The following is a 19,502-nucleotide window of genomic DNA, read 5'->3' on the forward strand; positions in this document are numbered from 1 at the left end:
CGGGTCACTTGGCTCATGACTTTCGTCCAGGTCATCCGGATCTCTGCTTCAATTCTCTGAACCAGTAATCCAAACTAACCCAGAAAGACTGGCAATTCAAACTGACTACATGACCTACTACCAGCTTGACTATCAGCTCCGCCGCATTACTGACGAATTTTATAGTGGATTAATGGTGGCTACTACTCGAACGCGAATATTCACGTGTTTCCGGTGTGGCATTTCTTAATGAAGGTACCATATTTTGATTATTTCAAACATAATTTTATTCCATACTGAAAATAGTGCAGTGGCTTTGAACATAAACTATACAGTTTTTTTTTTTTTTAACAAAACACTGTTTGGGTTCGGCGATTGCATTTTCAGATCCCTCATAAGAAACAAATGTACCTCTACTTTTCTATTTCTTTCTCGTTCATTCTCTGATGGATCTTGTAGTTATCTTTCAGTGCAGTGCTATGACACACAGAGACGCACACGGAGACAGAGAAGCCTTTCGTAGAATTAGTGCCTTATACTTACATACTCTCGATCTGTATGACGATATTTCGTCATTCCCTGGTCACACTGAAACTGTTTGGATTTCGGGTTTATCTGGGCTAGTGGGTCTGACTGTTTCCGGGTCATTCGGCTTAAGAATGACAAAATTCGTGGCTCGCTCCATCTCTTGGGTTAATCCTGTCGATTGCACCTCGGTCCCACTTGACGTCGCCAGAAATGCTCAGAAATTGATTATGATTATCCTGAATGGCTATACGGATTGCATAACATGTTATACTGTGGATGAGGCCATTCAACAGTTCCGATGGTAATGTATCCTACTCTTGCACAACCAGCCGTCCGGTGTCATATAGAGCTGGGTTGCAATAGGACATCCAAGGATATCCCAGATATGTTCAATCAGGAGCGAAACATTGGCCAGTATGTCATTACGCCAGCACTGCCATAACAATCTCGTTCCACAAAATAGACAGCTGAAAAAAATCCAAGCAAACAAATACCCTAACAGAAGGCTAGAATGTTACATCCTGGCCTAAAGGCGACCACAAAAGAGACTAAACTTGACATGAGATAGGCACTGAAATTTCTGAAGTGGATTGAGAAAAATAGTCGAATCATTTAGAACAGAAAAACTACCTGAAAAGAAATCCCGAAAATCTGTATAAAATCCGTCAAATTAGAAAGAAAGAGCATGTGTTAAAAACTAGCAATGCGATGGCCGGGAATCGAACCCGAATCAACTCCTTGGAAGGCAACTATGCTAACCATTACACCACCATCGCCATCTGCTACGAAGTAGTAGGTTTGCTGTAGAGTTTGTGCTGCACCTCAAGCCAATTTCTTACTAGACTCACTGCTAGCGAATTACATATCCTCAGTGGCGTATTTAGGGGGGCTTCCGGGCTTAAGCTCCCCCGAAATCTTACTTGCTATAGTAAAGTATATGAAATATCTTGCAGAATTTTCTCATTTTCAGACAAGCTCCCCCCCGAAAGTTAGCAAAGCCCCCCGAAACAAAATCGTAAATAAGCAACTGCATACCATTATTGTCGTTACCGGAGAGGATAAATTGTATGCAACATAGGTACCCCTTAATCATGACAAATTGCTGAAGAGCAATTTGTGATATCCAAAGACTATTGTTTTAAGGTCGAATTTATGACAAATGTTTAATCAATAATCCAAAAGTTACGGAATTTAAGTGGAGTATTCACTTTTTAATACAGAAAAATTTATAGTAAAGAAACTTCCAATCCATAACACAAGTAAATTACCTTGAAATTTATACGTTTTATCTACTTAATGGTTTGCTTAGCTTGGTGATTAGAAATTCGAAATTACTTCTGAGAAACAGAAGGACGGAGAAACTGTGTGAGCCATTCTCAAATAAGTATTGTTTTATAGAAAATTGTTTTATACTGTCAACACAATTAGTTCAACGTTGGCCGATTAATATTTCTCATCTTGTAATAAGGAGGTAAAGAATTCATATATCGGGAAAGTCCTTCCAGACTGGATTTTGAAAATGTTTTCCCTCAGTCCCACCAGGCAAATGCTAATAGATGTTCTGATCTCAAAATAGTGTTTATCTCCAAACAACGAAACACTGTTATTCAAAGGACTTATTGCAGTTAGTACATTGCATTACAACGAGAGAACCACTTCTTGCCAATCGATCCAAATTTTTATCGACTGATCCGAAACTGACGCCAAACTGAAATTGATTTTGACTGATCCCAAGAGCTAAGTTCAAGGAAGTACGAACGAAATACACAGTTGTGATTGGTTGGCGTTATCCATTTCTTACCATGTAGCATTCAAATACCAGAAATCAAACGTTTACTGCTGTTGGCCTTCATGACCGAGCGCACTAGCGCTATGTGGTAGTATCAAATATCGCATTTGGCGTCTGTTCAAGCCCGGCTCAAGGAAAGTTTTAGTTTTAGTTTTTTTTTTTTTTTTTAAATTTTCATAACAGTTCTTTACTAAAATAAGATCAAATTATACTCAAAAAAGTTATTTACTTACTTTTGTGCAGATAAGTAGTAGTAGTAGTAGTAGTAGTAGTAGTAGAAGGAGGAGGAGGAGTAGGAAGAGTAGGAGTAGTAATAGTAGCCCGATGGCAGAACTTTCTTCGTCTTTCTGCGATGAGCTTTTGTAAATCAAACATTTTATGCAGGAATTCCAAAATTAAAAAAAAAAAAAAAAAAAAAAAAAAAACATCAAGATGATACTATCATATTTTTATTACAGCGTTACATGAAGTATGGTAAACAGTTTTCAGCGTATCTGAAGTTCGAGTTACAACCTGTAAAGTCACATTTTTTGAAAGAGTTTTGCTAAAAGAAGCAGATTTAAAATATTTATGATACGATACACCGTATTTTGTAATGAGAGCAGCTTTAAGGAATTTTGATATATATATATATAAATATCCTGATGAGAGTCCATTTAGGATAATGTATGTACGCTGGTCTGTTGTTCCAATATCATCACTAAGCCCATCCTTTCCTGCTGACCTTTCCTCGATCATATTAGTAAACACTGAACCCCAGGCAGCTTTCACATATGGCTTCAGACAATGGTATACCCAAACAAAACATCATTAGCTTTACTGCAATAGAGTACTTGTCTCGGAAATCTGTTACTGCAACTTTAAAGAGAGTCTAATTCAAAAAACTTTCCTTCATTTTTTGAGCTGGTTACTAAGTCCTCCATAGATTTAATGAAAAGCTTGTATTCAAAAATAATCTATCCTAATCTATATTTATCAAAACCTGAAATGGGAATGTACGTACAAACTCAAAGAAGTTTGAAGGAGACAAAAAGTTCTTCTCTGTTTGCTCAACAGAAACATTACTTCTTGGAAAAGTTAAAATATCCAAATTAAACAAGAATTCTGATCTAGATATTATGTTTCAAGAAGCTTGCGTCAGCGTCAGACTCATGTGTACAAACTTTAAATTGTTTCAGAAAAGAATTTTAAACTGTTTATATTCTTTAAAAACGTGTGGTATTTAGTCATGTTATATTAGACATGTTATCAGCGTTTTTTTTTCTAAATACCAGATTTCAGAATTTTTGAACTGATGGGTTGGTCCATTAATGAACTTTTCTCTTAGCTATTTTCTTTTTCCTCTGACCATTTTTCTGCAAGGGAACGGCAAAATTTCTGTGATCACATTGCAGATCGCGGCATGTTCTGTTATGGGGAGTAGTAGGAGCAGTAGAAGTAGGAGTAGTAGTAGGAACGGCTTAGAAGCCCCGCAGGGCTGACCCCCATTATATAAATTTTCTTTGTGACCAACTTACAACAGCTGGCTAGAATAGCGCGTAAAATAGCTGGCTAGAGTAGCGCGCAAAAAATCGTACTTCCAGGAGCATTACTCTCCCGAGCGGGTCGTTAAGTTCAAAAGATATTATTATTATTATTATTATTATTATTATTATTATTATTATTATTATTATTATTATTATTATTATTATTGGGATAGTGACGTAAAATCGTGTTTTATTCGCTCGTAGTGGATATTTCTGGTTAAGTTCTAAAGTTTTTCGTCCGTTCTAGCAAATTTTTGAAAATTTTCTGAGAAGAAATGGATAATTTGCTCGTTTGTGTGCTTGATAATATGTAAAGAAAGAGGAAGTTGTGTTATATATATATATATATATATATATATATATATATATATATATATATATATATATATATATATATATATATATATATATATATATATATATATATATATATAAGCGGTTATAAACATGGAACTATTTGCAAAGCGGAAGGAACTACTTCCCGCAAGGTTACCGCATACTTGGATTGTGGGAAAGCATTTGTATTCTGATCTGAACATGGCTGCAGGTGTACAAAAACGCTAAAGTTGGTATCCTTACGCAGAGACGAGAAAATACAGTCCATTAATTTTAACAAAATAAGTCAAAACTTCTCTAATCCAAAGCTAACTCTAAGTTAATCCTACTCTATTTATCTCTACCTTGCTCTAATCTACCCTACCCTACTCTATTGTCCTAAAAATTGATAATTTTTCAACTTTCGTAGCTGTTATTACGTTTTTTTTTTGGGGGGGGGGGTCGAAAACCAGGCAGATGACCAACTTCGGAATAAATACCGATATTTTCATCAGAGTATGGTGTAATCATCTCACACATACACTAGCCTGTTTTTCTGCAGAATTTATCGTGCCGTTTTGTGAAGCAATGAAGAAAATATATTTTGCACTTCGGCACAGGAGCGTCATTTCAGACTTCGCTTGAGCACCGTAGTAAAGAATCGATTAAAATATTCTATATGTATTCCTAAAACTCTTGGGAGGGGAGGGAATTGCCCCCTCCTGTCCCCCTAAATCACGCACCTGCTTCGACACAAAGCATTTTCCATTGCAGGTCCTCTTCATTGGCCGAACACGCGTTGGAGACAATAAATCTCTCCAACTAAGAAATCGCTAAGGGATAGATTGAAAATATGATGTGGAATGGCGTTTGGAGTATTAGGATGAAAAATGTGTTACACCTAAATAGTTTGGTTGACGTCATCATAAGCAAATTTATTACCTATCTTAAAACTGTTAACATTAGAAACATATAGTGTATGCACTACTACTGTAAAATATTGGTTGAATAATAAAGAGAAGCATTCGAAGTGTTCCTCCATTCACATTTGGATATTTTTACTATTTTGTGTAGTGATACATATTTGCTGTTATGATATAGGAAAAGAAGAAACATCATCAACTTTAGTTATTAAATTCTTAAGGGAGAGTAAAAAGAGTCCGACCCAGCCAGGATTCGAACCTGGAATCTTCTGATCCGTAGTCAGACGCGTTATCCGTTGCGCCACTGGGCCCTTGCTGCATACACTAGGTGTGGTGAATATACTCTCATTGACTTTGCAGAATTTTCCATGCGGAACTATCATGGAGAAATGAAGTTACTTAAATTAACAAGTAGAGAACTGTGTTGTCTACATTTGTGGTTTGTTAATAAGCCAAGCACATTGTATTTGAATATCAATCCATATTTTTTTTCGGTTTGAGTGCATATTATACTGATAACTGAAGCTTGCAAACCAGTTTTAAATAGTTCTTTTGTATTTTTTTTAATTCTTTAATTTGTTAATACATGCTAATAAACTTTTGTTTTAAATGGTCTTTTACTTGAAATATAACACAACTGTATTGTGCTGTTCTTGTTTGAAAAAAAAGATTTCTTATTGTATTTCTTTCTGCCTCTACTGAAAGTATTGCTTGGAACTTAATTGACAAAGGTGGTAACAGATCTCTTTATTTTATATACATAAAAATGGTAAAAAAAAAAGAAAAAAAGAAAAAAGCTGAATATGTAAACAGGTCAATTCTTGTTTGGATGTCATTTATTATTCCCCCAAATTTACTGACGGCTCCAGAGCCAGTACTAACTGTAAGACTTATAGTGAGCTGTTGTAAACGATTACTCGGAATCGAAGTTAACACCTAACCTAAAAAAGAAACCGAAATTAGTACAAGTGAGCCAGAGTCACAAGCAAGTAATTTTGGGGAGAAACTAAACAAGTATTTCTTTATATATATATATATATATATATATATATATATATATATATATATATATATATATATATATATATATATATATATATATATATATATATATATATATATATATATATATATATATATATATATACTTCTGTATCAGAGATGGCCATTTTGTAATTGTGCTTATTCAGCTTCAGGTTCACCATCCTTAAATGGTTCTCATGCTCGTAAGTAATCTCTTTGAGACTCACTTTAACTCAGTCGCATGGCTCCCTCTATGTCACTCACACTTCACACTAGTTCGATTTCGCGTTCATTAAGAAGCCTAATCACTGCGAAATTAAAATACCGCTAATTTTACAGTAATTATGTGATATCTTCAAATAGATAAAAGATAATCGAAATTTGGAACAACAGCGCGTTAGACAATATTATTTTCAATGAGGTACCGTTATTACCAGTCACCTAGTAGCTTTCGGTTTGCAGTCATTAAGAAATGCGAAAATAAATGCCGATTTCCTAAATGGCTAGAAATCGAAAGCAAATAAGTGAGTCGTGATAATGGTATCTCACGTAAAATAATATTGTCTAGGGCGCTCTTGTTCCACATTTCGATTATTATTTTTTTTTTATCTATTTGAAGATATCACGTAATTACTGTAAAATTAGCGGTATTTTAATTTCTTAGTGATGGGGCCTCTAGGGCTGCCATCTTTCCAAAACAAAATGTAAGGTGGGAACACTTCATGTGGATATTCAGGAGGAGGAGGAGAATATGCTAAAGTTTCTTTTTCCATCTTCTCCGTCTTACATCTTCGACTGTAATTTTAAAAAGTATTTTTTTTTTTTTTTCAGAAAGGAGATATACGAGGGGAAATTATGTGGTTTGTGATATGGAGCATGGAGGGAATGACTACCAGACGTCTAGATTTTACATTTAAAGATATTCACAAGTTTCTTTTAGTTTTCCGCAGAAGGATACGCTATCTTTTCTGCAGTGAAATTTAGATGTGGATTTTACAACACTTTAACTAGTCTTAATTTATCATTTAGTTTAATTAATAACAATATTTTTTTAAAAAATGTTTTTTGAAGAAAGAAACATTTACTAGTACTTTAATATATTCAGATGGACCACATAGTTAATATATTCGAGGTAAAAAAAAAAAAAGGGAGAGTATTGTTAAAACAGTGTTGTCAGATTGGGCTACAATGATTTTTTTAAATGTCTTCGCTACCAAAATTAGCTTGGCTTGCGCATTAGCAGTCTTTCTGGAAATTAGAGCTCATCCGTGGCTAAGCGGTTAGCGTACGCGTCTTTGGCGTGGGATACCCGGGTTCGATTCCCGGCGGGAGCTCATGTGGTTCGGATTCCACGTTAATCAGTAGGTCCACGTCTCATATAGCCTCGCTGCTGAAAGGGACGCTAAACTAAAATCAACTCAACTCTTTCTGGAAATTAGAAAGGTCGCTCATTTTCTACTATCATTGTCTGGTCAGTTCATTGCGCAATCCAGTTCTACTGTTTCTGATGTAGTATGAAGTTTGCCCTAACACATCACCAACACACTCCGAAACTACAGTCGCCGCCTGACAGTTGCCAACTCAGACATCCGAATCAATTTAGTATATAAGTAAAAGTGTATAGGTGAAAAATAATTCATTTTTAGCTTGGACTACAAATGCTTCAAATCCGTTACTTTATCAAGCACAACCTCGCTACTTTTTTTCATTTTCAGATCTGGCAACACTGTGTTGAAACTTTACCCTGTGATATTTGGAAAACGAACCCGGATCAACTACTCGCAAAGCAATTAGGCTAATCATTTCACTATCATTCGCAACGCGTAGTAAACTCTTTGGTTTACTGTAGAATTTGTGTCATCATCTTGTCTAAAGGCATACTGTGTTTGGTTGTTGAAGTGAGTAGACGTGTCTTCGCTCTGTGCAACAAGCTCTGACGTGTTTACCTTCAACGGTGCTTTCCTTAACATTCGTTTTGCTGTTGTTCTTTTTTTCGTTTTTTTTCCTCTGTAATTTTTGTGAGTGAATTCGTTGAATGAACCATGTCGTTAAAAAGGGTCAATACATTAAAATATGATTTTGGTGGTGTTTCACAGCGACCAAGTACCTTGAGTTTGCATCAGTGGCTCAGTGATTCTTTCAAGTTTTCTGTTGATGATGTGTTGAGTATTGAAATGGATGTTTATCGTAAATTGTTGTATGTGAAACTACGTACCGAAGAACTTTGTGAAAACGTTTTGCGTGCTTCTGACGGAACTGTGTACTATAGTGATACAGATGGTCAACATGCGGTACCAGTTTTGTGGGCTGATGTGCAAATTATAACAGTTAAATTGCTTTGTACACCAATGGAACTTGACGATTTTGAAATTAAGAAAGTTCTTGGGGACTATGGGATCATCTCGAAAATTTCTGATGAACTATATTCCGTTGATCATGTTTACCCTATACGAACCGGGCGTAAATTAATACGTATGGAAGTAAAAAGGCCTATTCCATCTTTTGTTGTCATCCAAGGACAAAAGTTTTGTGTCACGTACCCCAACCAGATCCGAACCTGTCTCAGGTGCAATGGGGCTCATATGTACTCCAATTGTCCCCTTCGAATTCCCAGTGATCCGAACAGTTATGCAGGGAAGGTAGCTCCTATATTTCGCAATAACGATCCTGCAGAGCGTCTTATGCCTAAATTTGACAGTTTGCCCATTCCTTCCCGACACTGGAACAAACCCACCACTAGTGTACCGTGCTCATCTGACGCAAATGTACCTACAATAGACGCTTCTCAATTTCCGGAACTACCAAGTACGAATGTTTCCTGCGAGCCGAACAGTGCTAAGAGTGTTTCCTCAGAATCGTCCGCAAGTGCGTGTTTTAGTTGTTCCACTGAAAAACAAGATGGTTCACAGCCGTTACTATTCCCATCTGATGCACCTTCATCTAATTCTGTTTCTGATCTCGAAACAGTTCCTGGGGGAGAAGATCTCTCTACTGCCCCGATTTCTACGACAGTTAATCGTAATGAGAGCTGCTCGCCTGGCTCCCAAGCAAAGTGTGGTTCTCCTGAAGAAAGGTTTCATGCTCCTCCCCCCCATCTCAGTCTAGTGAGTCGGAGGTCGCTTCTCCTATCATGGAAGTAAGTACAGTTACTGACGACAATCGAAATCGACGCAAGCGTACGAAACGTAATGAATTGAGTCAAAAGCTATTTAAAAAGTCTGAAAATGACACGAATGCGTCTATTCTGTCTCCAAATACTGACATTATGTCGTAATATGGTTCTTAATACAGTACATGTGCTATATTTTAATGAATTCAGTTTAAGTATCTTACAGCACGTTAGTCTCTTCTTCTATAATACGTTAGATTGATATGTATGTCATTTAGATGTTTTAAGCTTTCTTTTATTGTTTCTCTTGTCAGAAATTATGCCGCTATATTTACTTTCTCTGCTCATTCTTTTGTGTCGGTGGTTTTCTGTGCTTACCAGTGTGATGATGCTTAAAATTGCTACGATTAACATTAATAATTTGCAAAGTTCCGCCAAGCAGTTTGCTCTTTGTGACTTTTTGCGCATAGAGGGCATTGACGTTGCCCTTTTACAAGAGGTTGGTATTTCTGAATTAAATCTTAGTCCATCCTATGCTATAGAAAATAACTTTGACAATAGTGGCACAGGTACAGCTATTGCTTACCGACATTCAACAAATTTTTCTTCACCTGTGTTCCATCCCTCTGCTCGAATAATACGAGGTAATCTAGGAGACATCAATCTTGTCAATATTTATTCTCCGAGTGGTTCACAAGCTCGAACCAGGCGAAATGCTTTCTTTTCTCAGGACGTTGCTCTGTCGCTTGGACCCAATGTTGAAAGGTTAATTTTGGCTGGAGATTATAATTGCGTTTTAAGGCCTGAAGATCAAACGCCGGGATTTAACTACTGCCATACCCTCCACGAGTTAATCAATGGACTTCATTTACGAGACACATGGATCTGTCTGAAGCCACAAGCACAGGATTACACTTATTTATCACACCAGAGTGCCTCTCGCCTTGATCGCATATATGTATCTCCTGTGTTGGTACCATGCATTAAGCACGTTGAAATTGCCCCCACCTCCTTTTCTGTTCACTCAGCCTATATCGTATCTTTCAGCTTTCCTGATCTTCGAGTTGAACGAGGTAGGGGTTATTGGCAATTCAACACATCGTTATTGGAAGACGATCAATTCTGTGCTGAGTTTCAGTCCAAATGGCGTTACTGGCTTAGGCAACGTCAATACTTTCCCACAATAGGCGACTGGTGGAATACTTATTTCAAACCACGGTTTGCAAGTTTCTGTCGGTGGTACTCATCTGAAAAATCCAGAGATCTTCGTAATCTGCATTACTTTTATACCAGGTGTTTGCGAGAAGCTCGCTGTGCTGCTGTTTCTGACTTATCTATGTTCTCTCAGGTTAAGCGCTATCAAGCTTTGCTTCTCAATTTGCATCGCCGCCGTGTAGCTGGCATCAAGGTCAGAAGCAAAGTTCCCATAATAGATGCTGATGAAGAACCATCATTACATCATATCCTCAAAGAAATCAAACGAGGCCAAGGAAAATGGATCCATCAAATCATAGATGACGACGGACATCTTCATCAGAATGCTGCTTCCATCAAACATGTGTTTTGGATGCACTACTCAGAACTTTATAGTATTGCAGACACTACTACAACGTCTGGGGAATTATCTGCTTCACTTTCTGGTATTCTTGATGATGCAGCGCAGCAATCTCTTGTTCGAGCTTTTAGTATTGAAGATGTACATCACGCTGTTCTCGCAGCTCCGAAAGGTAAATCTCCAGGACTAGATGGCATATCTGCAGAATGGTATGTTAAGTTTTTCCCTCTAATTGGTGAAACACTGACCTGTCTCGTTAATGAATATTTCAGTAACAAACCACAGAGACTGTATAGAAGTCCTGGTGTCACAGTATTTATACCTAAGCAAGCACACCCTACAAGTGTTACTCATTATCGACCCATCACTCTCCTGAATTGTGATTACAAGTTGCTTGCTCGTTGTTTGAACAACAGACTCTCCCACTATATTGATATTCTCGCTGGACCATTTCAATATGCACGAGTCGGAGTGAAAAAAATATATCACGTACTTCAAACTGTTCGAGATGTTATTGCAAATTTTCAGACTAACACTACTAGTCATGCTTTGCTATCTTTAGATTTTAACCAAGCCTTTGATCGTGTAGATCACAATTATTTGTGGTCAGTATTGAACCATATGGGCGTTGGAGACTTATTTGTCCGTTGGATTCGCGTCCTGTATGGTGACGCTCAATCGAAATTAAAAATCAATGGGTTCCTGACTACACCTCTTAAACTCAAACGCAGCGTTAGGCAAGGATGTCCATTAAGCATGACTCTTTTTATAATTTCCATCTGTCCTTTCCTACACAGCATTGCGCAACGTATCCAAGGCCTTACTATCTGCAATGTTCCTGTTAAGGTGTATAGTTTTGCTGATGACGTACATGTTTTCCTTCGTGATCCCCAGGATTTAGAAGTAGTTGAAGATTGCGTTCACAAGTACTCTGAACAGTCAGGAGCACGTCTTAATCGCTTGAAATCTAAACTTATGCCATTAGGAAATGGTTCTACGAATGAATATACCAATTTTCCTCAGGTAGTAAAGATTATGAAAGTACTTGGTATTTATTTTTCCTGCAACTTGAATGAGAGTATAGCAAAAAATTTTGAAGATGTTTTTCTGAAGGTTCGCTCTGTTTTACATCAACATACATCTCGTCACCTGTCGTTGATATCTCGTGTCTACTTTGTGAATACATATGCATTTTCCAAGTTGTGGTACGTCTGTCAAATTTTGCCTATGCCTACATCTTACATTCAGAAGTTTACGAGCATTGGTAACTGGTTTGTGTGGACAGGTATGATTTTTCGAGTACGATATCCAACTCCATGTTTACCATATGGTGCAGGAGGGCTCAACTTGATCCATGTTGCAAGTAAAACGAAAGCTTTATTCTCCTACCGAGGATTCCAAAACATTCAAGGTATTGGAGATCAACTCAGCACGACCGTTCTTTCGTCTCTCGTAGCTACCAATGATGGAGTACTACCTGTGAACTTATCTCAAATTCCTCCCGACTTTTGGTATTTTAAAGATGTAATATGTAATTATTTCTACCTGTCTGCCCGTGGCCTTCAAACCTTACCTCACAGAGTGAAACTTCTCTATAACTTGTTTCTACAAGAACAACGAAGCCAATGTCCTCACATAGTTACAAAATTCCCATCTGCGCATTGGCAACGTATTTGGAGAACAATTTCATCTACTGTTGTGTCAACCTCAGCCCGCTCCTTATGGTACAGAACTGTTAATAACATTATAGATACTAAGGCTAAACGACATCACCTTCATATTACAGATGACAACCAGTGTTCTCTTTGTGGACAAGTTGATACTTTAGAACACCGTCTCACCACCTGCAACGGATCGATCTCAGTTTGGAAAACCTATAGAGAAATGGTTCAATATTTGTGTAAAATAAGCATGGATTCCATTACTGTTCACATGCTTTTGTTTCCTGATTTTAAGTTTTTTTCCTAATGAGAAGCAAAACTCTGTTGTATGGCTCACTGCTAATACCATTGAATTTATTCTGTCCCCTAGTTCTCCCCAAGCACATCACACCTACAAAGATTTCCTGTGTTTACGATACGGTAAATTACCACCACCAAGAAAGAAAAAGCTCTTTGCGCATTACCTGAATTACCTCTTGTATGGGTATGCACTATAATTGACATGTAAAGTTCTTGTTATTTGTTCTACTATATATATTCACTTTGTAACTACAAACTGTACCAATGTGTAGTCTTATTTTTTTCTGAATTTTGCGCTGATATGTAATATGAATTATTAACAATAAACAAGTAAAAAAAAAAAAAAAAAAAAAGGCAATACCTTCCGAGACTTTCGCTGCCAGGAATCACATACCATCATTAGCGTTGTCTATTTGATAGGATAAATTGCATGTAACATAGACTTTTTTTTAAACTCATAACAAATTACTTGAAGAACAAATCATGATTTCTAAATGTTATTGCTTTACGTCAAGTAGAAAAAAACATAATTCGAATAATTCACGAGTTTGGAGTTAAAGTGTCCATCTTTATGCAGATAAATTGATGTTTCAGATAGTTCACATTCATACAACAAATACAACACTACAAGTTTGTATGTTTTATTTATTTATTTATTTATTTATTTACTTGTGTATATTAAGCTCTTTTATATATGAACTTAATTTGTAGAATCAAAATGGTAGGGGAACTGTGTGAGCGATACCCAAATAAGTTATGTTGTTTTGTAGAAATGCTTAAACTATGAACACAGCTAGCCCAATGTTCCTCTATTAGTATTCTCATCTCGTAATCAGGGAGTCTAGAGTTTATACGAGGGTCATGCAGAAAGTAAAGACAGATACAAAATGAAAAACAATATTTATATTTTTAAAAAAAAAATCTGTTGCATACTTGAAGCTTCCTTCACTTGTCTACATAGACTAATCATCTCCTATAATTAAACATTTACCGTATATGGTCACGAGCTTCAGATTTCCCATATTATACTCTTTTACCAACAGTTCATTAAGTCAAGTGGTCACTGCATTGTCCAACTCTTAATCACTTCCAAAACATTTACCGCCCAGAAATTCTTTCGGCTTAGGGAAAAGGTGCAAAATTGCTAGAGCAAGGTCCAGACTATTGGGTGGTTGATCAAAAATTTCCCATCCAAATTGAATGCAATGACCACGTGGCTTAATGAGCTTGCGGCAAAAAAGCATAATGGCTGAATTCTCGAGCTCATGAACAGATATGACAAACGTTTAAATGAAGGTGGTGATTATGTAGAGAAGTGAAGGATGCTTCAGATATGTAACAGAATTGTTTTTCCAATAACTATTGAGTTTTCCCCTTTGTATAACTGAACGGTCTTTATTTTCTGGATGTCCCTCATATTTCGGCACAATTCATTAAGTCTGGGTTTTTAAACGCTTTTGGCCCATCAGGCGAATGACGAAATACTAGTAAATATGTTCTGATCTGAAAATGAATAAAATTAGTTTCTTCTAAAAATATATATTAAAAAATTGAATTTCGTTTTTAGCGTTTCTGGTGCAAAACTGTATCTTGGAAGAGAGAAAGACGAGTAACTAGTGGCTCTGTTTCGATTTCTTCATTACAGAGTTTTACCTTTCCATAAATAGACAAGGCTAAACAGTAAAATCGAGGCTTATCAAGAACGGTAAAAACGCCTATGCTCTTCAATGGAATTCGAGCTCAACATGCGTTTCGCTTTATGACCATCTGCCGAAAGCTTTAGACCGTTCGACTAGACCAAGGAGTAGAACTAAAATATTATCTTCAAAATAATGACATTCGTTTGTTTGTTATTTGTCGAATAACATTACTATTTGGATCTATTAAAATAAATGCTGTAGGCCATAAATGGCCCTTTTTCATTCGACCCTTGCTCAATTACGTCGAGGCTCCCGCTCACTCGGGCTCATGCTCACCAATCACATTGGGGCTCAGGTTTGGCTTGCACTTAGTTATTTCATTGGGACTCGCACTCGCTACCCTCAATAGGGCTAGGCGCTGGCGCTCAATTAAAAAACCCAACTACGGTTTAGTGTGACCCCCGGATCGCTGACAGTTGAATCATATCTAACAATGAAAATGTAACTTTTGTAAACAAGATAATCCACCTTTTGCTACAGACCTTCGACCAATTGAACAGTTTTGGTCAACTATTAAAGGGTTTCTGTATCAGAACAGATGGGAAGCGAGAAATGAAAAAAATCTTTAAAAATTGAATATTTTTGTTTGTATATTACGAATTGTAATAATATCTGACAAAATGTCCTTCTTATTTGCGAAGATGAATTACATAATTGTGATTTTTTGTAGATTTAAGCAAGTGATCTAACAATATTTTATTAATTTTTGTTTACTTAGAGCTACTTTAATGATATGAGATTTCTAAAACATTCTTGCAAATCTTTAGGCTGGCAGTTTATCATGTAGCGAGAAATATACTGATGAGTCTTCCGTATATAGTAGATGAGAATCAAATTGTCATCAATTGCTTAGGAAGTAATCATGTTGAAATGACACTACCATCACAATGTGCTTATGCGTGTATTGATTGTTCTAGTTAACATATACTCAACATCTCATAATGTGTTACTTCGATGTCGCCTAGCTAAAACAAGGCCGTAACTTCTAGAAGGCAGAGAGCAACTGCTACCACAGGAAAGATTTCCGCAGTTCGACCGTTCGAGGGGTCCCATTTTAAAACAAAATTTTCTTGCTCCATATACGAGACGAAAATGAAATTATAAATGAAGCATTAAACAGGTTTACATAAACAAAACAGCATACAAAAGATATAAAAAACTAAATTGATTCTTGAGCCCATTTCTGTAAAAAAGTTTACGACTAGGGGTCTTAGAAATAATATTTATTCGTATAGCTTTGAGACTTGTCAATATTGTACCCTTAATTAATTTGTCATGTATGAAGGGACCAGGGGCGTGCAGGAGAGCCCATAGGTTCCGGGGCCCACACTGAACAAGGGAAGCATGGAAAGAAGGGACATATTTTCGAATGTTACGAAAGAGCCCAAATATAATACTTGCCCCTCCAGAAAAAAAAAATTACATTACGGCGCTGCAGTAAAACCTTCTTTACGGACACTGGCATAATAAGCACATAGTTTTCCTTGTCCCAGCAAAAATATGTGTATTATTGTGGAAGAGAATACACCCTTTTGTGGATACACTCACGGTCAAATACGTACAGATTTTTTTTTTTTACCCCGAACGTTTCCAAGTTTCAAACGTACATTAATTGAAAAGGAGGTGTTACTCCTTCACAAAATGATCCTTCTCAATCCGCTATCGCACAGAAAACTGTACTATCTTTTCGATAATAATATACAGTATAAGAAAATGATTTTACAGAACTTTAAACCGATTCTAATTGATTATTCAGGGCGCTTACTAAAAGCGCTCTTTGAAACCATTCTTTGAGAAAAACATATTTGCCACTAGTAACTTAGCATATTCCCATGGACAGAATTGAAGAGGTACATATTAAAAATGTACACTGCGATGGCCGGGAATCGAACCCGGATCAACTGCTTGGAAGGCAACTATGCTAACCATTACACCACCATCGCGATGTATTGTAGCTCTCTTGCCTTATGTAGAACGTATATTGTTGTCTTGCCTGACGCCAATATATTCCGACACCTACTGCTAGCGAATCACAGACCACCATTATCTCTACCTGATGATAAATTAAAAGCAACATAGATGTTCATAAATTGTAAGAAGTTGGTTAGAGAAAAAAATCGTGTTTTCTAAAGATTATTACTTCAATGTCATAATTTTAGGGAAATGTAACTCGATTATTTGAAGCGTTTAAAAATTCTAGTGGGGTATATCCATTTTTATGCAGAGAAATTGAGGTAAAGAATGTTCGCATCTACAGGGTAAATACATTACACTTCATATTTGTGTTTTTGTGATTTATGTTCGGTTTAAGTTATACGAAATCACTTTCCAAAACCAAAAGTTCGGAGAAACTGACTGATAATCAAATACGTGTTTTTTTCTTTGTGATTCTATTTTTGTAGAAATCTTTGCCCAATAAATTTCTATTGCTATTCTCACCCCATAATCAGAAAGTCTGAAGTTGGAGTTCATATTTTTTGATAATCCATCCAGATTGGACTTGTGAGTGTACGAATAACGACGCGTTCGTAACGCGTTTTCATGGCTTACGCGTACGCTTGTAATACGTTGACCATATATTTAAATAAGGATGGCTAATCACAATGCGCTGCAATAAAAATGAGCAAAATACGTCAGCTCGAGCGTATTTGGTGTGTTTCGAAACAATAGACTTTCTGAGGTTTCAGAATCACTAAAACATGTCTAAAGGAAGGTATAAGAAAGGAAAGACGTGTGGCCAGGCAAGGGAAGTTTAGCAACAAACAGCTGCTTGGAGGATGTTTTGTGGAGAGTATTGAAATTCTGATATTGTAAAGTATGTGCGTTTATAACAAAAGAAAATTCACAAAAATACAAGAAAATTCCGAAAAATTAGCTAATCACAGAAAAATTTATGTAACACAATAGGATTATTTCCCGTGATTGGCATGAATGAGAATAAGGGTGTGACAGCAAAACTTGGAATCCCTAATTGGCTCACAGTATGATTTATAACTCTGACAAAAGAATATTACCATTTAGCCACCTAAATCGCGTTCACTGCCAACGGTAACACATGGGAAACGCATCCTAGTATAGCTGTACACTAAGATGCTTTCCCTCAGTTTCACATCACGAATGCTGATCTGAAAATAAGTAGTTTTTATTTGACACATTCTCCATTGTTACTGAGATAACAATTTGAACATTTGTATTATGCAGTACTCATTGGACCAGCTAGTGAAGTAAAGACAATAAAAACTCTTCTGCACTTCGACGTCCGACTCAGAGTAATTGCCGTTGTAGGTTCTATTTCATTGGGCCTAACACATATTGAAGAGAATAAATCTCTCGAATTAAGGAAATTGTACGAAATAGTTGAAAATATTCTATGGAATGGCGTTTTTAATATTCGGGTGAAAAATACATGCCTATGAGTGTAGTATGACGTCGTAATGAAAAACTGTGTATGTTAAAACAGTGAACAACACTGATGTTACCAAAAGTATGTAAATGCACAAGCAATAACATTCTTTGAAGAGAGAAATAGAAGTTTTCCAAATTACATTCGGAGTGATTCTTGGAGCAGAATTGAGTATTAGTTATGATTTCATTTAATGATATGTATTTGTTGTTATACAGCACCATCGACTTTACCGGTTAGTTATTAGACTTTCGAGAATCAGTGAAAAAACACGACCCAGCCAGGATTCGAACCTGGAATCTTCTGATCCGTAGTCAGACGCGTTATCCGTTGCGCCACTGGGCCGTTCGTTAACACATTAGAAGTGCTTCATTCCATTCTCATCAACTTTACAGAATTTTCCACATTCACTCATTATCAACAGGTAATCGGAAGTTAAATTATAAAATAGAGAAGTGTGTTGTCTTGCAAGTTATAGCCATGTGCGGGTTATTAATAAGCCAAGCACATTGTATTTAAAATATAGCAAATCCAACTTTTTTCGATTTGTGTGGATATTACACTGATAACTTAAGCTTGCAATATAGTTTTAAGTTATTTCTTTATTTTTGCTTACTTAGATTATTTAATAGACCTACTAATGAAATTTGTTTTAAATTGTATTTTATTTGATATTATAGAACTGAGTGGTGCTGTCTCTGTTTCAGAAGAGACGTCTTAATTCTGCCTCCAGAGGCAGACGATACTATCACACGATAAATATGCATTTAATTGTTTCACAGATAGTACTTACAGAAGTACATTAAGAAACGACTTATTCTTTATATCGAAAGTACCATTCCTATAATTATGTCTTTTGGCCAGAGCTTGCTTCATCTCACTATGCGAAATAAGTGGTATCATATATAACAATGAAAATGTAACTTTTGTAAACAAGATAATCCACCTTTTGCTACAGACCTTCGACCAATTGAACAGTTTTGGTCAACTATTAAAGGGTTTCTGTATCAGAACAGATGGGAAGCGAGAAATGAAAAAAATCTTTAAAAATTGAATATTTTTGTTTGTATATTACGAATTGTAATAATATCTAACAAAATGTCCTTCTTATTTGCGAAGATGAATTACATAATTGTGATTTTTTGTAGATTTAAGCAAGTGATCTAACAATATTTTATTAATTTTTGTTTACTTAGAGCTACTTTAATGATATGAGATTTCTAAAACATTCTTGCAAATCTTTAGGCTGGCAGTTTATCATGTAGCGAGAAATATACTGATGAGTCTTCCGTATATAGTAGATGAGAATCAAATTGTCATCAATTGCTTAGGAAGTAATCATGTTGAAATGACACTACCATCACAATGTGCTTATGCGTGTATTGATTGTTCTAGTTAACATATACTCAACATGTCATAATGTGTTACTTCGATGTCGCCTAGCTAAAACAAGGCCGTAACTTCTAGAAGGCAGAGAGCAACTGCTACCACAGGAAAGATTTCCGCAGTTCGACCGTTCGAGGGGTCCCATTTTAAAACAAAATTTTCTTGCTCCATATACGAGACGAAAATGAAATTATAAATGAAGCATTAAACAGGTTTACATAAACAAAACAGCATACAAAAGATATAAAAAACTAAATTGATTCTTGAGCCCATTTCTGTAAAAAAGTTTACGACTAGGGGTCTTA

At 36.3% G+C, this 19,502-nt stretch overlaps 3 non-coding genes across 3 annotated transcripts; all 3 read right to left on the reverse strand.

Annotated features, from left to right (window-relative positions):
* Positions 1-5,298: 5,298 nt before the first annotated feature.
* TRNAR-ACG (transfer RNA arginine (anticodon ACG)) lies at positions 5,299-5,371 on the reverse strand. The gene has a single exon. It is a non-coding gene; the product is annotated as a tRNA-Arg (tRNA).
* Positions 5,372-16,279: 10,908 nt separating this feature from the next.
* Positions 16,280-16,351, reverse strand: TRNAG-UCC (transfer RNA glycine (anticodon UCC)). The gene has a single exon. It is a non-coding gene; the product is annotated as a tRNA-Gly (tRNA).
* A 1,732-nt stretch (positions 16,352-18,083) lies between these two features.
* On the reverse strand, positions 18,084-18,156 carry TRNAR-ACG (transfer RNA arginine (anticodon ACG)). The gene has a single exon. It is a non-coding gene; the product is annotated as a tRNA-Arg (tRNA).
* Positions 18,157-19,502: the final 1,346 nt, after the last annotated feature.

Source organism: Thermobia domestica, chromosome 10 (genome assembly GCF_964235325.1).
Source record: "Thermobia domestica chromosome 10, izTheDome1.hap1.1, whole genome shotgun sequence".
Taxonomy (NCBI): domain Eukaryota; kingdom Metazoa; phylum Arthropoda; class Insecta; order Zygentoma; family Lepismatidae; genus Thermobia; species Thermobia domestica.